The 20,250-nt window shown below is 38.7% G+C and overlaps 1 pseudogene; it reads right to left on the bottom strand.

Annotated features, from left to right (window-relative positions):
• The window catches only part of LOC113899298, a 24,873-nt pseudogene extending 4,623 nt beyond the window's left edge, over positions 1 to 20,250 (bottom strand).

The following is a 20,250-nucleotide window of genomic DNA, read 5'->3' as shown; positions in this document are numbered from 1 at the left end:
GTGAATGTTTGAGGTCAACTGAAATTAAAAGGTTGGGGATTTTATAAATGTTTTTACAGAATCATAGCAGGAGATAAGAGTAGTAACCAGCCACAGAGACAACTGCCAACACAATTTTGATCTCAAGAAGGAACCCCTGAGGAACTCTAAGCATCTGTGATGCCACCATTTAAGCCTAGGTGAAATGAAGGGCACGTGGTCTTATCATCTGCTCTTTTCTCTACATACCTCCACAAGCAGTTCTGCACAATGAATTCCTAATGCCAGATTTGCTGTGTCAAATAGAATGCGCCAGTTTCCATACCTATCAAGACTACAGTGACTTACTAATACTGGCTGTCGTAATCTCTGAGAATAAGCCATGTTAAATATGGCATCCTGCTTTTTATTAATCTGTTTATTTTTTTCAGTGAAGCAAAGGGTTTTGCCTATTTTCTCTTCCTGTCCCCACCTCAAACTTTCCTTGTATAAACCTTCTAGTGTATATCTAATGCTCACATTTACCTTTACTTTCTATTCTTGTTAACCCAATGGATTTAAATTATTAATAATAGGCTATAAGATATGTTTGTGCCCCTGGGGGAAGAAACATATTTGGAAAACCCTGCCTCCATTATCATCGGTCACTTCCCCAGTCCTTGCTCCCTCCTACTGTTCTCCTGAGACCAATGCCCAGGGCAGCCCTGAGCATGGCCCTTGACTTCTTAATGATAAGGCAGTTTTCAGATCTTTGATCTCAAATGTCATTTCCTAACAGCACTTGACACAGTGACTGGCAATATAGTTGAAATTCTATGTTTATTAATTGAATAAATAAATGAACGAATCCCAATCATCGCCCTATCCATCCATTCTCTGCTCCGTTCTAAAAATCACTGACTTCTGAACGGAACACTGGAGTTGTCAGAGAAGGGCTTCAGCCACCTGGGGGCAGCAGAGCCCCACCAATGGCTAGGATGGCATTATACTTGGCAATTATTTCCAAATATCCCTCCAGCTATGAGTCTAGGAACAGGATTCTGATTTTGTTGTGCTGAAGCACGTTTTGCTGTTGTGTGTTTTGTTTTACGCTCATGCTTTGTTTTCTATACACCAAGTAGCATGTAAAAACACTTTAAAGGACAATAGCCTTTTTCTCCAAGTGAGATTTTCTTTATTGCAGGCTGTCTAGAGGAATGATGCATACCGGTCTTTCTCTGACTGTTAAAACTACTTCATTTTACAAATTGATTTCAGCAATGTACGATGCAGACAAGGGACTGCAATCAGTTTGTAAAATGAGACCTGGGAAAATAGAGATGAGGCCGGCTGATCCTTTCAACAGGTTCTGTCCTATTTGAGGTAGGCAAATACGTTTTTTTATTCACAATGTACAGGACTCTAAATTGGCTTCATGGGATGTTTTCGTTTCATTTTAATAAATGCATGCAAAGAAACGGAAATAGAGATGAAACTAGCTGGAAAGGGTGACAAGAATGTGAGCCTCAGAGTTTTTTACTTTTGTCCAGGAAAATCCTCCCCTTTTCCTTTTGGCTCTGCTAAGGTCAGTGTGCAGCTCCTGAAAATATGAGGATGGTGTATAATCTGTATTAAATATGCTGTGAATTTGGTTTCCTAGTATTTTGTTGAGAATTTTTATGTCTATGTTTATATACTGTTCTATAGTCTTTGCTGGGAGAAGGCAATGGCACCCCACTCCAGTACTCTTGCCTGGAAAATCCCATGGACGGAGGAGCCTGGTAGGCTGCAGTCCATGGGGTCGCACATAGTCAGACACGACTGAAGCGACTTAGCAGCAGCAGCAGTCTTTCCTGTGGCATAGTTGTCTGGATTTGGCATCAAGGTAATACTGGCTCTGTAGAATGAATGAGGAAGTGTTCCATCCTATTCTATTTTTTGGAAGAGTTTGAGAAGAATTAGTATTAATTCTTTAGAGTTTCATAGAATTCACTATGATTTTTTGCTCCATGGATCCATCGACCTAGAAAGGTCCCAGAATTCTAAAGAAGTGCTCAATATACATTTAACTTGAATTCACTTAACTTTTGAAAAATGGAATACGTTCCCACACAAAAGGAAGATTTGTAAGGACAGGACTTTGTATTTTTGTATCTATGTCCCACGGACTTTTCACAGTGTCTGGAAGAATGTGTAAGTATCTGTTGAATAACATATGAAACTTTCTGGCTAATGCTACCTAATCAAATTGAAGATGACCTTAGGTAGTTCAGTTCAGTCTCTCAGTCGTGTCCGACTCTTTGCGACCCCATGAATCGAAGCATGCCAGGCCTCCCTGTCCATCACCAACTCCTGGAGTACACCCAAACTCACGTCCATCGAGTCGGTGGTGCCATCCAGCCATCTCATTCTCTGTCGTCCCCTTCTTCTGCCCCCAATCCCTCCCAGCATCAGAGTCTTTTCCAATGAGTCAACTCTTCGCATGAGGTGGCCAAAGTACTGGAGTTTCAGCTTTAGCATCATTCCTTCCAAAAAACACCCAGGACTGATCTCCTTTAGAATGGACTGGTTGGATCTCCTTGCAGTCCAAGGGACTCTCAAGAGTCTTCTCCAACACCACAGTTCAAAAGCATCAATTCTTCCACGCTCAGCTTTCTTCACAGTCCAACTCTCACATCCATACATGACCACAGGAAAAACCATAGTCTTGACTAGACGGACCTTTGTTGAAAAAGTAATGTCTCTGCTTTTCAATATACTATCTAGGTTGGTCGTAACTTTCCTTCCAAGGAGTAAGCGTCTTTTAATTTCATGGCTGCAGTTACCATCTGCAGTGATTTTGGAGCCCGAAAAAATAAAGTCTGACACTGTTTCCACGGTTTCCCCATCTATTTCCCATGAAGTAATGGGACCGGATGCCATGATCTTCGTTTTCTGAATGTTGAGCTTTCAGCCAACTCTTTCACTCTCCTCTTTCACTTTCATCAAGACGCTTTTTAGTTCTTCTTCACTTTCTGCCATAAGGGTGGTGTCATCTGCATATCTGAGGTTATTGATATTTCTACCAGCAATCTTGATTCCAGTTTGTGCTTCTTCCAGCCTAGCATTTCTCATGATGTGCTCTGCATATAACTTAAATAAGCAGGGTGACAATATACAGCCTTGATGTACTCCTTTTCCTATTTGGAACCAGTCTGTTGTTCCATGTCCAGTTCTAACTGTTGCTTCCTGACCTGCATAGAGGTTTCTCAAGAGGCAGATCAGGTGGTCTGCTATTCCCATCTCTTTCAGAATTTTCCACAGTTGATTGTGATCCACACAGTCAAAGGGTTTGGTATAGTCAATAAAGCAGAAATAGATGTTTTTCTGGAACTCTCTTGCTTTTTCTATGATCCAGCGGATGTTGGCAATTTGATCTCTGGTTCCTCTGCCTTTTCTAAAACCAGCTTGAACATCTGGAATTTCACGGTTCATGTATTGCTGAAGCCTGGCCTGGAGAATTTTGAGCATTACTTTACTAGCGTGTGAGATGAGTGCAATTGTGCGGTAGTTGGAGCGTTCTTTGGCATTGCTTTTCTTTGGGATTGGAATGAAAACTGACTTCCAGTCCTGTGGCCATTGCTGAGGTTTCCAAATTTGCTGGCATATTGAGTGCAGCACTTTCACAGCATCATCTTTCAGGATTTGAAATAGCTCAACTGGAATTCTGTCACCTCCATTAGCTTTGTTCGTAGTGATGCTTTCTAAGGCCCACTTGACTTCACATTCCAGGATGTCTGGCTCTAGGTCAGTGATCACACCATCGTGATTATCTGGGTCATGAAGATCTTTTTTGTACAGTTCTTCTGTGTATTCTTGCCACCTCTTCTTAATATCTTCTGCTTCTGTTAGGTCCATACCATTTCTGTCCTTTATCAAGCCCATCTTTGCATGAAATGTTCCCTTGGTATCTCTCATTTTCTGGAAGAGATCTCTAGTCTTTCCCATTCTGTCGTTTTCCTCTATTTCTTTGCACTGATCGCTGAGGAAGGCTTTCTTATCTCTCCTTACTATTCTTTGGAACTCTGCATTTAGATGTTTATATCTTTCCTTTTCTCCTTTGCTTTTTGCTTCTCTTCTTTTCACAGCTATTTGTAAGGCCTCCCCAGACAGCCATTTTGCTTTTTTGCATTTCTTTTCCATGGGGATGGTCTTGATCCCTGTCTCCTGTACAATGTCATGAACCTCCGTCCATAGTTCGTCAGGCACTGTATCTATTTTAGTCCTTTAAATCTATTTCTCACTTCCACTGTATAATCATAAGGGATTTGAGGCGACCTTAGGTAAGAAGGACCTTAATGTCTATTGTCCTTATCCCTCAAATAATAACCCTTTATATTTGAATACTGGCTTTAGTCTAAACCTTATAGACTCTATATTTTTCTTTTATGCTCACAAGGATACTGGGAGGGTAGGCCACACAGGTATTAGCATCACAATTCTATGGATGAGAAAAATGAGTCCCAGACTAAATGATTTGGCCAGGTCACCCAGTCACATCCTGATGCAATGACTACAAAACCCAAGTCATTTGAATCTAAGTGCAGCAAACTTGTCATCAAATGTTATATCTCTTGGGACCTTTTCTCTAACTCCAGCAGTCCTTACTGCACTTTATAATTAGTGCAGAGCTTTAAAAGTGTTAACCAGCAATCAAGACTATGTGGTATTGGCAGAAGGATAGACACATTGATCAATGGAACAGAATAGAAAATCCAGAAATAGGCCCAGACATATCTGCTCAACTGATATTTTCCAAAATGCAAAAACAATTCAATGGAAAAGGATAATTTTTTTTTTGGAGAAATGGTGCTAAAGCAATTGGACATTTATAGTTTAAAAAATGAAACTTGACCCAAACATTACACCTTATATAAAAATTAACTTCAAATGAATTACAGATATAAGTATAAAACTTTTAAGGAAAAAAAACTGGATAAAATCTTTAGGATCTAGGACTAAGTGAAAAATTCTTAGACTTGAAACTAAAAGCATAATCTATACAAGAAAGAAAATTTGATGTTAGACAACATAAAAATTAGTAACATCTGCTCAAAGAAAGACCCTGTTAAGAAAGTGAAAAGCTACCAACTTAGAGAAAATATCTGCAAACCACAAATCTGACAAAGGACTAGTATCTAGAATATATAAAGAGTTCTCAAAACTGAAGATTAAAAGAAAAAAATTCAATTAGAAAATAAGCAAAAGATATAAACAGACATGTCACTGAAGAGGATATAGAGGTGACAAATAATACACATGAAAAGATGTTCAACATTATTGGTCATTCAGTTCAGTTCAGTTCAGTCGCCCAGTTGTGTCCGACCCCTTGCAACCCCATGAATTGCAGCACGCCAGGCCTCCCTGTCCATCACCCACTCCCGGAGTTCACTCAGACTCACGTCCATCGAGTCAGTGATGCCATCCAGCCATCTCATCCTCTGTCCCCTTCAAGAACTGCTAATTAAAATCACTATGAGATACCACTGCACACACATTAGAATAGCTAAAATTAAAATAGTGACGCCATCAAATGTTACTGATGATAAGAGAAACAGGATCACTAGGAATTGCTGGTGGGATATAAAATTATGTAGCCATTCTAGAAGACAGTTGGGCATTTTCTTATAAAATTAAACATGAAACAGTTATATGACTCAGGAATTACATACAGTCTTGGGCACTTATCCAAGATACTTAAGAATGTACTTATACAAAAACTGAATGTGAATAACAACTTTGTTCATAATAATCAAAAAACTAGAAACAACTCAATTGTCATTCAATGGATAAATGGTTAAACAAACTCTGGTACATCTATGCCACAGAATATTACTCAGCAATAAGAAGAGTTATTGATGTGACAACTTGGATGAATCTCCAAAGAACTCTGAATGAAAAAAGCCAAACCACACTTGATCATGGTGTATAGTCCTTATTAAATATGCTGTGAATTTGGTTTCCTAGTATTTTGTTGAGAATTTTTACATCTATATTTATATACTGTTCTATAGTTTTCTTTCTTATGACATCTTTGGATTTGGTATCAAGGTAATACTAGCTCTGTAGAATGACTGAGGAAGTGTTCCCTCCTCTTCTATTTTTTGCAAGAGTTAGAGAAGAATTAGTATTAATTATTCTTTAGAGTTTCACAGAATTCACTATTGAAACCATCTTGTTCTGGACTTTTCTACAATTGAGAATTTTTTTAATTACTGATGCAGTCTTTTTACTTGTTGATGGTCTACTGCCGAGGTCCAGCCCCGGCTGATCCAGGGTATTCGAAGGGGAGACTGCGTCGGCGACCTATTCAAATGTTAATTAGAGATATAAAGAGTAATAGAATGAGGATAGCTCAGTAGGAAAATTCAGTGGAGAAAAGAAGCTGAGTAGCTTGGTTTACGCAGAAAATCAATATAACCCATGACACCAGGTTAGCTCTGACCACGGAGGCCGCAGGCGCCCTCTCAAATAGCGGAAGGTGCCCCACCTTAGACACCTTCTCGAGTGGGTCTTAGAAGCCCAGGCAAATAAATGGTTGCAGAGGATATCCGCGCTCCAGATGGAGACTCAGCTGGAGGTTAAGGAGAAAATTGACATGGGGAGACCAAGCTTTGGTGAGCAAGGCCCGTAGCTTTATTTTCAACAGGGGCTTTTATACCCTAAGTTACACATAGAAGATAATAGGGGGTGCAAAGTCAGCAGTCTTTGATCCTTATCAAAAACCAGGGTTTCTTTCCTGCAAATTTATCGTATACAAATGGTTTAGGTGATTTACATCATCTTCTGGCCAGAAGGCTTATTAACATTTTATGACTCTTGACAAGGACTTATCAACAAAGACTTATCTTCTGTAAGAGTAATTATTTTAAGGTTTGGTGCCATCTTCCGAAGATAAAATTGCATTCCTATAGGGCGGATGTGTAATGGGTTTACAACAAAGGAAAGAATTTATTACCTTAAGGGTCTAAAGTTACTAACACCAAGGCCACTACTTATTTTTTCTACATACCAACTATATTAATTAATACACATTCAAGGATACAATTCAGGGGATGTGAAAACTTGGCAACAAACATTGGCTCATCAATGAAATCTTTTACTAGTTTTATTCTGACAGTTTCTAACTCTCTGAGAGGCTCTAAGCTATTTGAATATCTTAAGCTTCCCGTGCCTCTCGAGGCTGGGAGACTGTAAACAATCGTATGCATAGCTGTAGGAGTCCGGGTAAACTTGTCAGGCGAGTTAGAGAGCCATCTGAGGGGTTTGGATTTAAACACTCCTAGTTGCCCAGGAACTTTATTAACTGGAGCTGTAAGTTAGCTCTTTGACAGAGAGAGTGAGATGGTGGTGGGGGACAGACCCCAGTAAAGTCAGAGGTGAGAGCACAAAGCAATAAAGTAGGCAGACTCTGGTTTTTGGGGGAAGATGCTCGAGAATATCCGGGGGGACTCCCGAGGCTGGATCCCGCCTTTGCGTATGTCGAGCCTCCTTCCTCATGACCTTTGTCACGAGTGGAATGTCTCTCGCCGGCTCCCAGCAGTCTACTGAGATTTTCTGTTTCTTCTTAAGGCAGTTTGGTGGGAGTTTGTCCATTTCATCTAGGTTATCCTATTTGTTGGCATACAGTTCTTTACAATATTCTATTACGAACTTTTTTATTCACATAAGGTCAGTATTAATGTCCCACTTCCATTTCTGATTTTAGTTGTTTAAATTCATTCTTCTCTTTTTTTTTTTTTTTTCTTGGTAATTTTAGCTAACAGTCTGTAAATTTTATTGATCTTTTCTAAGAACCAACTTCAGATTTCATTGATAATCTCTATAAAAATAGATAATTCTATTTTCTATTTTGCTTATCTCCTCTCTAATCTTTATACTTAATTCATTCTGCTTGTTTTGGGTTTAATTTTCTATACCTTTTCTAGTTCCTTAAGTTGTAAATTTAGGTTATTGATTTGAGATCATTCTTCTTTTTTAACATAGGCATTTACAGCTATAGATTTTTCCTCCAGATACTGTTTTCACTGCATTCCATATGTTTTGGTATATGGTGTTTTCATTTTCACTCATCTCTAAACCCTTTGCAATTTCCCTTTCTTCTTTGACCCTTGGTTGTTTAAGACTACATTGTTTAATTTGCACACAGTTTAAAACTTCCCAGTTTTCCTTACATTGCTCAGCTCTAGCTTCATTCCATGGAGAAGGCAACAGCACCCTACTCCAGTACTCTTGCCTGGAAAATCCCGTGGACGGAGGAGCCTGGTAGGCTGCAGTCCATGAGGTTGCTAAGAGTCAGACACAACTGAGCGACTTCACTTTCACTTTTTACTTTCATGCATTGGAGAAGGAAATGGCAACCCACTCCAGTGTTCTTGCCTGGAGAATCCCCGGGACGGCAGAGCCTGGTGGGCTGCCGTCTATGGGGTCACACAGAGTCGGACACAACTGAAGCGAATTAGCAGCAGCAGCAGCAGCAGCCTCATTCCATGGTGGTTGAAAAAGATAACTTCAGAGGATTTCAGCCTTTTTAAACGTACTGAGATTTTTCTGTGGCCTAAAACGTGGGCTATCCTGGAGAATGTTCCACATGCACTTTAGTGGAATGTGTATTCTGCTGCTATTGGGTAGACTGTCCAATATGTCTGTCAAATCTAGTTGGTGTATAGTGTCGCTCTATTATTATATTGTCGTGCTATTTTCTTATGACCTTCTGTTTAGATGTTCTATTCATTATTGAAAGTTGAATATTGAAATCTCCAGCTACTATTGTAGGACTATTTCTTCCGTGGCTGTTCACTTCATGTATTTGGGGGGCCTGTCGTATGTTTATTTTGGCTGTGTTGGATCTTAGTTGCAGCACGCAGGATCTTTCCCTGTGGCACACGGGCTTCTCTCTAGCTGTGGCCTGGGCTGTACAGTATGTAGGCTCAGTTGCCTGCAGCATATGGGATCTTAGTTCCCCAGCCAGGTATTGAACCAGCATCTCTTACACTGGAAAGCAGATTCTTAACTACTGGGCCACCAGGGAAGTCCCTGTAACTTCTTGATGAATTGACCCTTTTACAAATAATATATAATGTCCTTCTTTGTCTCCTGTAATAGTGTTTAACTTAAAGTCTCTTTCCTCTGATTTCAGTTTAGTTACTCCAGTTCTTTTGGTTAGCATTTGCAGGGAATATCTTTTTACATCCTTTTAGTTTCAACCCATGCATGTTCTCAGAGTTGAAGTGCCTCTGTTATAGACAACATATAGCTGGATAATTTTTTTTAAAGTTCTGCCAATCTCTGCCTTTTTTTTAGAGTCATTTCACTCATTTACACTTAAAGTAATTACTAATAGGGAAGGACTTATTTCTGCCCTTTGCTATTTGTTTTCTGTATGTCTTACACCTTTTTGTTCCTCATTTTCTCTATTACTGCCTTCTTTTGCACTTAATTTTTTGTAGTGTGCAATTTTTGCCTCCTTCTCACTTGCTTTTGTGTATCTTTTAGATATTTTCTCAGTAGTTTCCATGGGGATTACAATGAATGTTCTAAATTTATAACAATGTAGCTTGAATTTATTCCAATGTAATTCCATTAGCGTACAAAACTGCTCCTATATAGCCCCATTTCCCCCTTTATATTGTTGTTTTCACAAAATATATCTTTATATGTTTGCACCCTCTGACACAAATTTATAATTGTCTTATGCATTTGTCTTTATTCATGTAGGATGTAAAATGTGGAGTTAGAAACCAATAATATTGGCTTTTATATTTACCTATGTAGTTATTTTTACAAAAGATTTTTTTTTCATATGGCTTTGGGTTACTGCTAGTGCCCTTTTCCTTCAACCTAAAGAACACCTTCAGTGTTTCTGGTATGGCAGTTCTATTACCAATAAATTCTCTTAGCTTGTATCCATCTAGGGATGTCCTAGGGCTTCCCCAGTGGCTTAGTGGTAAAAAATCTGCCTGCAATGCAGGAGCCACAGGAGACATGGGTTCAATCCCTGGTTCTGGAAGATCCCTTGGAGTAGGGCATGGCAACCCACTCCAATATTCTTGCTTGGAGAATTCCATGGACTGAGAAGCCTGGTGGGCTACAGTCCATAGGGTCACAAAGAGTCAGACAGGACTGACTTGACTTCACACACACACAGGGATGTTTCAATTTCTCCTTTCAGTTCAGTTCAGTCACTCAGTCATGTCAGACTCTTTGCGACCCCATAGACTGCTGCACGCCAGGCTTCCCAGTCCATCTCCAACTCGAGGACCTTGTTCAAACTCATGTCCATTGAGTTGATGATGCCATCCAACCATCTCATCCTCTGTCATCCCCTTCTCCTCCTGCCTTCAGTCTTTCCAAGCATCAGGGTCTTTTCAAATGAGACCGTTCTTCGCATCAGGTGGGCAAAGGATTTGAGCTTCAGCTTCAGCATCAGTCCTTCCAATGAATATTCATGACTGATTTCCTTTAGGGTAGACTAGTTGAATCTCCTTGCCATCCAAGGGACTCTCAAGAGTCTTCTTCAACACCACAGTTCAAAAGCATCAATTCTTCTGTGCTAAGCTTTCTTTATAGTCCAACTCTCACATCCATACATGACTCCTGAAAAAACCATAGCTTTGACCAGATGGACCTTTGTCGGCGAGGTAATGTCTCTGCTTTTTAATATGCTGTCTAGGTTGGTCATAGTTTTTCTTCCAAGGAGTAAGCGTCTTTAAACTTCATGACTGCAGTCACCATCTGCAGTGATTTTGGAGCCCAAGAAAGGAAAGTCTGTCACTGTTTCCATTATTTCCCCATCTACTTGCCATGAAGTGATGGAACCAGATGCCATAATCTTAATTTTTTGAATGCTGAGTTTTAAGCCAGCTTTTTCACTCTCCTCTTTCACTTTCATCAAGAGGCTCTTCAGTTCCTCTTCACTTTCTGCCATAAGGGTGGTGTCATCTGCATATCTGAAGTTATTTATATTTCTCTCTGCAATCTTGATTCCAGCTTATGCTTCATCCAGCCTGGCACTTCACATGATGTACTCTGCATATAAGTTAAATAAACAGGGTGACAATATACAGCCTTGATGTACTCCTTTCCTGATTTGGAACCAGTCCATTGTTCAATGTCCACTTCTAACTGTTGCTTCTTGATGTGCATACAGATTTCTCAGGAGGCAGGTAAGGTGGTCTGATAGTCCCATCAAGAATTTTCCACAGTTTTTTGTGATCCACACAGGATCCACACATCCTTCTTGAAATTTGTTGACTTTCTTGAATGTGTAGATTCACAATGTTATATCAAATTTGGGGAGTTTTGGACCATTATTTCTTCAAATATTCTCTGTGTACCTTTCTCTTTTCTCACTGTACATACATTGGTATGATAGATGGTGTCTGAAAGGTCTCTTGGGCTCTGTTAGGTTTTATTCATTCTTTTTTCTTTCTGTCCCTAAAACTGGGTATTTTCAATTGATCTATTTTCAAGTTTACCATTTTTCTCTCCTTCCTGCTCAAGTCTGTTTTTGAAGTCTTCTAGTGAGTTTCCATTTCCATTATAGTAATTTTCAGCTCCAGAACTTCTGTTTGGCTCTTTTTAGCATTTTTGTTTCTGTGTTAATATTTCATATTTTGTCATATTGTTCTCCAGCTTTCCTTTATCTATTTGTTCATGGTTTCCACTAGTTCTTTGAGAATAAAAAAGATGATTGATTTAAGTCTTTTAAGTTCAATAACTTCCCTAGGGACAGTTTCTGTTAACATTTTCTGTGAATGGGCTATATTTTCTTGTTTCTTTTCATGCTTCATAATTTTTGAAAACTGGGCATTTTGAATGTTATAATGTAGCAACTCTGGAAATTCAGTTTGTTCTTTTTCTCTGTGTTTGTTTTCATTGTTTACTGTAGGCTTTAGCTGTTTGTTTGCTGAATTACTTTTTTAAATTATTTTTGTAAAGTCTGTAATCTCCATTATATGTGATCTCTGAAGTCTTATATGGAATTCCATCACCTCCATTAGCTTTGTTCAGCTAGCATTTAACTTACGTTCAGCTAACATTTTGACAGATTTCCTTGGATACCACAAACTGAATGGGAGACAGACATAAAGAGATACACAGAGAAAAAAACCTTTCTTAACCCTTTCACTCTGGCTCCATCCTAGGGCACTCCTCCAATGCTTCCTCAACTTGTTTCAACTGCCAATTGCTCTGGCCAGAACTTCCAGTATAATGTTGAACAGCAGTGATGAAAGAGAACATTCTTGCCTTGTCTTGGTTCTGATATTAAGGATCAAACTTTCAGGAGAAAGGAGAAAACTGTCAGTCTTTCACCATTGAATACAATGTTGCTGCTGCTAAGTCGCTTCAGTCCTGTCCGACTCTGTGTGACCCCATAGATAGCAGCCCACCACGCTCTGCCGTCCCTGGGATTCTCCAGGCAAGAACACTGGAGTGGGTTGCCATTTCCTTCTCCAATGCATGAAAGTGAAAAGTGAAAGTGAAGTTGCTCAGTCGTGTCCGACTCTTATCGACCCCAAGGACTGCAGCCCACCAGGTTTCTCCGTCCATGGGATTTTCCAGGCAAGAGTACTGGAGTGGGGTGCCGTTGCCTTCTCCAGAATACAATGTTAGCCATGGGATTTTCATAAATTCCCTTCTTGGGACTTTTCTGTTGTTTTGTTTGTGTTTTCTTATTAAGTTCATACAAAACCACTGATCTGGTTACCCAAAAAAATTAAGTGGAAAGGACTTCAAATTTAAATCTCCCATTGTACAGAGAGAGAAGCTGAGGCCCAAAGAGGACAAATGTCTTATCCAAGGTTACTAGTGTTATTGAGGCTTCCGTGGTGGCTCAGCGGTAAAGAATTCGCCTGCCAATGCAAGGAACTCAGGTTTGATCCCTGAATTGGATCCCCTGGAGTAGGAAATGGCAACCCGCTCCAGTATTCTTGCCTGGGAAATCCCATGGACAGAGGAGCCTGGTGAGCCACAGTCCATGGGGTCACAAAGAGTCAGACACAACTGAGCGACTAAACAACAAGAACACTAGTGTTGTTAAAGGCAGAGCTTGGGCCAATAATAATAAAAGATACTGAAACTCCTTACCTGCCTACTGAATGTCAGTTACCATGCCAAACCACACTATCTCATTTATTCTTCATATTAATCCTATGAGGTAGGTACCACTGCTAGTATCTTACAAATGAAGATGCTGGAGCTTGGAAAGTTTAAGAAACTTGTTCAAGCTGATGAACTGGTGAGCCTGGGTGATCTTGTTATGTCAGAAAGTAAAGAACTTTCAAAGGCTTTTAAGTTTGTCAAAGGAATAAGCCAGCTTGAAGGGGTTTTACTGGCCAAAAGTATAACAATGTGAACACCAAAAAATACTTAATGTTATTGTTTGAAATATTTAGAATTCATAATGATATCATACTAAAAATCCACAAAAAATATTCAAATAAGAATAAAACAATAAACTCACTTCTTATCAGTGGTGGTGGCTATAACAGTAACTTTGAAAATTGTTAATTACTTTCTTACTTTGAAAACAGGTTTTTAAAAGAAAGTAATTAGGCATTTATTCCACTTTCCATTAGGAATTATTATCAGCATAATCAACTAAACCTTGCTGATGAGAGTCTTAGTAATAGAAGAATGTTAGATAATAAATGTAAAAAATAATAGAGTTAGGAAATCAATTTACAATCCCTTAGTGAAATAGTTTATTCAGGCAAGGATCAACAAAGATGTTAAAAGCATTATGTGAAAGATCAATGGGGAACCAGTGTTTTACATATTTGCAAAATTTCACCTCAAAGATTACTTGCTATGCACAAGCAAGAAAATGTAACTTTATAATCCTAGGATCAGGCTGTTATCATCTTAATCCAAGGATCAATCTTAGCGTTGCAAATATTAAGAGAATCAGACTCATGAGCCTTCTAATATGATGAAATAGAAAGTATATATCACCTCTCCTATGAAGTATTTTCTGCCGAAAAATGTTTAACTTCTAGGTAAAAGGAAGTAGAAGAGATGAAGAAACAACTCACACTGCTGTGAGGAAGCAAACAGATAAATCTAGACGGTGCTTCAACAAGTGAATGGTAAGGTAGCTGAAGATGAAACATGCAGGGACTTCCCTGGTGGTCCAGTGGTTAAGACTTCGCCTTTTTTGCAGAGAGTGCAGCTTTGATCCCTGATCAGGGAACAAAGATCCTACAGCCTTGTGGCCAAAAAAAAAAAAAACCCAAAACATAAAAAACAGAAGCAATATTATAACAAATTCAATAAAGACTTTTAAAATGGTACACATAAAAAAGATGAAACATACAATGAAATAACATGAATAAACCAGATATAAAGATATTTTGGAAACAGTTGGAAAATCTTAAGTAACTTCTAGATATTAGATTATACGAAGAAATTATTGTTAATATTGTTAGAGATGATAATGTTTTCTGGTTATGTAGGAAAAGGTGTTAACTTTAGAGATGCCTTCTGATATTTAGGGTGAAATATGATAATATCTGTTTTACAACATCTTAACAAGATCAGTGTGGCAAATATGGTCAACATTAACAATTGTTAACTCTAGCTTATTTGATGAACTATTCAATTTGTTCTTTTTTTATGTTAAAAATTTTATCATGGAAATTAGGGGGAAGCATTTCAGGTTAAGAACGTATCCCTTTTGTCTCATACAGTTCAGCATAAAAATAACAAATAACCCAATCAAAAAATGGGCCGTAGACCTCAATAGACACTTATTTCAAAGAGGAAATGCAGGTGTCCAAACTGCACGTGAAAAGATGTTCAACATCGCTAATCATCAGAGAAACGCAGAACAAAACCACGTTGGGATATCATCTCATATCTGTCAGAATGGCAATCATCCAAAAGAACACAAATAACAAACGTTGGGAAGATGTGGAGAAAAGGGCACCATTGTACCCTGTGGGTGGGAATGTAAATTGGTAAAGCCACTGTGGAAAACAATATGGCAGTTTCTCAAAAAACTAAAAATACAGCTACCATATGACCCAGCAATTCCACTCCTGGGTATAGATCCACTTCTAGCTATATCTACAGATGTAGAAAATAAACTTATGGTCACCGGGGTGAAGAAGGAGAAGGGATAAATTGGGAGATTGGAATTTACAAACACACACTACTATATAAAATAGATAACTAATAACGACCTACTGTATGGCACTGGGAACTCTACTCAGTACTCTGTAGTGGCCTATATGGAGAAAGAATCTAAAAAAGATGGATATATGTGTATGTATAATGGATTCACTTGGCTCTATACCTAAAACTAACACAACATTGTAAATCAACTATACTGCTATAAAAATTAAAAGACTAATTCAAAAAGATACATGCACCTCAATATTCATAACAGCATTATTTACAATTGCCAAGATATGGCATATGGAACGTGCCAAGATATTTGTTGACATCCATCAACAAATAAATGTATAAAGATGTGGTATACATACGCACAATGCTATACTACTCAGCCATTTAAAAAAGAATGAAATTTTGCCATTTGCAGCAAGATGGATGGACTTGGAGGGCATTATGCTAAAGTTAAAGAAGTCAGACAGAGAAAGATGAATACTGTATGGTATCACTTATATATGGAATCTAAAAATATACAAACTAGTGAATACTATAAGAAAAAGGACAGACTGACAGACATAGAGAATAAACTAGTGGTTACCCGTGGGGCGAGAGAAGGGAGGGCCAACATAGGGGTAGGGATTAAGAAGTATAAACCAGTAGGTATAAATTAAGCTACAAGGATATATTATACAACACAGGGAATGCAGGCAATGTTTTATAATAAGTGGAGTGTAACCTTTAATAGTTGTGCATCCTATGTTGTATACCTGTGACTTATATTGTGCATCAATATATACTTTATATACTTCTATTTAACGTATAGAAGTATACTTTAAGAATATATCCCTGTTTGCCCTGAAGACATACTTGTATGAAGAACAAATTAAGGAAAGTTCCTGGATAGGAGGTCAAAATCTACAAGGACCAGCCAGCAGCACCACTAGAATGACCAGCAAAGAAGGAGGCTGGACCAAGAGCCCCACACTAAGATGGAAGATCACCAAAGTGCGTTGCTCTGAGCCAACCTACAAATTCTTGGCAGAGGAAATGGAGGGGAAAAAGTGGCATAAGATGATGGAGCATGTTCTGTGCAGGGAGGAAGACACTGAACGCCTGCCGTGACTGGGATGGTAAGATGAGAGTGATGGCTAGAAAACTGGAGGCTTCACCTGGGCACTTCTACCCATACCACGAAGTCAAGGAGGACGCAGTGAAGCAGGACATCTCCCTGCAGGGACTCTCAGAGGAAACTGATGGACTTAGTCACTCTTCCTGATTTTCCAGCATTTCCAGGAAGGCTGTTAAATTACAAAGCTTCCCTGTTAAATTACAAAGATAAACCACCTTCATAAATTGGAGAATTCAATATTGTGACATTGATCTTTCCCAAGACAATCCAAAAACAGGCCCACAAATATATTGTCCCCTGACATTTAAAAAAATTAGTTGTTTCTGGGGTATTGATAATGTACTGTTTCTTAATCTGGATGCCGTTTATATGGAAGAGTTGCGTTTGTGAAAATCTAACAAGCTGTTCATTTATTATATGTGTAATTTTGCGTTTATATACTGCAGTGAACATTTTTTAATCCCTTTTAAAAATTCAAATGATGTTTTACAAGATTAAACTGCTATTATTCAAAGTAATTGAGTAATATATTTTTAACACTTTCTGTTAGTTCTTGGGTTGCTTTCACAGGTACTAACTTGATAGACAGGCATTGTTAACAGGTGGAGATACAAGTGCCATATTGGTGAGTTACTCTTGGTCTTCGGGTAGTTGCTCTTCGGTCTCTTAATAATTGTTGGGTTACTTGTTGGATCCCACAAGTATGTGCTGACCCACTCTATTCCCTTAGCCCATTTGGAAACTTCCAGAAATAACACTTCTTTTAGAACCATTCGTGAGATAGCTTCTGCCTCCTGTTTTAAAATATCTTAAAATTTATTTTAATTGAGTAGTGTCTAGGGAGAGACAGATGTAGGTCTGGGAAGAGAAATAACTTGGGTAAGAGGAAAAAGCATCCTTCATCCTCCAAACTTGAAATAGAGCGATATAAATAGATACAAATAGATAATTCTAATTCCATAAATAATATACTACCTTTATTTGATAAGTGATTTTAGTACATTACCTGGTTGAAGCCTTTTGCCAGAAGTACTGTAGGATAGAGCGGCTCTCTCTTTAGGTGGAGAGGACTGATTTTACTTACTGTCCATGGTGTCTTTTTATATCCAGTCAACACTGCCATCCGTCTCTGATATGGTCAGTGCAAGAAAGAAGTACAGTGATTTTCAGTCAGGACCTAACTGAAAACATGATTCCTTGTTCTTAAAAGAAACAAAAAGGAAATTCTGCCTTCAAACAGAGAAAGTAATGTAAGTACATCCCAAAAAATTCAAATGGAGCACCTCTGCTCCCATTTCTAAGCATTAACCACTCAACAGTTTGCCATGAACATATTTCCTAAATGATTTATGAGTGCACACACAAATGTGTATGCAGATTGTTTTCTTATATTTATTTTACAAGATAAAATCACACGATGCATGCTGCTCTGCAACTTGTCATCTTCTCCCCAGTATATTCCAGCCTTATTCCCAAGCCAATGCACATAACCTACCTCCGTCTTCCTGGTGGCTAGTTTTCTTCAATGTGGAACACCAATAAAGTTGTTTTTCTTCCAGTTTTACTGACATACAATTAACATACAGCACTGTATAAATTTAAGGTGTGGAAGCACAATGATTTGACTTTCATACATATGAAATGATTATCACAATAAACTTAGTGATCATATGGGTAACAATAGTAGAGAAATAGGAAAAAAATATTTTTCTTATGATGAGAACTCTTGGGATTTATTCTCTAAACTCTTATATAAATTAAAGCAGTGTTAATGACATTTATTACATCCGTAGTACATTACATCTCTAGTACTTATAACTGAAAGTGTGTACCTTTTGACTATCTTCATCCAGTCCTCCCTCCCCATACCTCTGCCTCTGGTAACTACAATAAAGTTCTTAACTCTACTGTTAGATTCAGGTTGTCTAGATGGACAACTATCACAAATATTATCAATGTTCAGCAATAAGCTTTCCTTGTTTTGCAAATCTGTGCCATTATGTTAATGTACCAAATTCTTAGAAATGGCCTTGTTCGATCAGAGGACATTGCATTTAAAATTTTGTTTATAAGGTCAAATGACCTTCCAAAAATTTGTACCAATATACCTTCCAACAAACACAGATGCTAGTGTTCTAGTAGTGGGACCTTCCTGTTTGGTGCTCCACTTTCAGAAAGCTAATGCATGTTCAATCATTCAACAACAACTGCCTTTGTTTTGACTGACCTTGAAGTTTAAGCCTCACAGGTGTGGCAAAAGGCCAAATTTTAAGTGGTCAGTGGATGACATTTCTGTAACCTAGTCTTTTTTTTTTTTTTTTTTTGAGCTTACGTCACAGCAATTTAACAGAAAACAATAATAATTTGAGGAGTCCTGTTCACAGATGGCAATCACAGCAACCCCCTTCTGGTGAGCGCTGTCAGAGGGGATGGGTGTGACATCCTCAATCTGCCCAATCTTCATTCCTGAGCAAGCAGGCTTCTGAGGGCTGATTGAGACCCCTGGCCAGGAGTCTTGGTCCTATTTCCTCCTGTGGCCTGGAGTTTGCTGTGGACAGCAATGACACCCAGCTCCATGACCTCTGGGCTACATCCCAGGCAGCCAACATAGCAGCATATGGAGATGATTCATCTCAGTCAGTCTTCACCTTCATCCCACCAGTTACACAGGAGATGGCTTCCTTGCCAGAAGGATCAGTGACGTGCACAAAAGTGTCACTGCAGAGTGCACAGATGTGGCAACACCACATACTTGTTCTCTCCAGCCACCTGAGGGCCAAACCTGAAGGAGAAAATGGCCTGTTCTTCCTTCTTTCATTCCCCTTGTGAAGTATCACTTCTTCACATCTTTTTCAGACTTTGCCATCAGAAAGCTGTAACCTATTCTTTAAACATTATCTTTCAGGCTTGGATGTCTTTTATTTTACTGTTTTGAAAATAAAAACAGGCAAAGGTGTTCATCAAACTTTCACAAATGACTTTATCTCAATGCTTGAGTCTGGCCACAAATCATTATTTATAGATCATGCCATTGGTTTGAGGGCAACATATGATGCATGAAAAACACCATCATTCTCTTTTACAACTGTCTGTTTCAGCACAAAATCGCCAAAAGACAATAGCTTGGTTGTCAGTAACACTATGTATTGATTTTTTAGTTATTTAACTCACACGGGGTACAGTTTTAGCAGGATAATATACTTTCCAAGCCTCTTGTTTCATTACATATTCAAGGGTTTGGATCCCCCAACTATCTTGGACACTTCAAATTTCAACTCTGGAACCCCAAATCTAGGGCTTTCTGATTTACATCACACAGGTGTGGCAGCAGCCTCGGGGATCTTTAGAAACCTAAGTCTCTGCTATGTTCTTTAAAAATTGCAAAATTTCTACATTCACCATGTGTTTAGTTGTAAAACACTCTACGGTGACTTATATAAAGGACATTCCCTAATAGCATTTGCTGTTGTCATCAAACAAATGCTCTGTTTGAGTCAGAGAAAGGTGGTCAGTTTAGGGAGGAGAGGACATCAGTATAAAGAGGCGGCCATGCTTCTAGGCTGAAGCCTCCTAGTCTGAGAGCCAGTTTCAGCATCAATAAGAAATGGCTGGCTTCTCCATCCCTCCAGAAAAGACTCAGCCAGTGAGAAACCAGCCTTCTGTGAGATCATGGTGTGCTGCTCTCTGAGGGGCTCAGGTAGGGTGGCTCACCACCTGGGTTTGCCTGAACTGTCCCAATTTTAGCACTGAATGTCCTGTATCCTGGAAAACCCGAGTCCCTGGAAAACTCATAGGATTGCTCACTTTAGCAGTGCTTACAGGCTCAATACACCTACTACTTTGTCATTTTGTAGAAATGACAAAACGGTTATTAAAAATTGTGGTACATTTTAATATTTACTTATAACTTTTTTCAAAAGTTTTATTGGAGTATAGTTGATTTACAATGTGATGTTAGTTTCTGCTTTGGGTAGTACACCTATTTTAAATACCTCAAATGTACAATCCAT

This window comes from Bos indicus x Bos taurus, chromosome 10 (genome assembly GCF_003369695.1).
Source record: "Bos indicus x Bos taurus breed Angus x Brahman F1 hybrid chromosome 10, Bos_hybrid_MaternalHap_v2.0, whole genome shotgun sequence".
NCBI lineage: Eukaryota > Metazoa > Chordata > Mammalia > Artiodactyla > Bovidae > Bos > Bos indicus x Bos taurus.
This window is presented reverse-complemented; position numbering and strand designations above follow the sequence as displayed.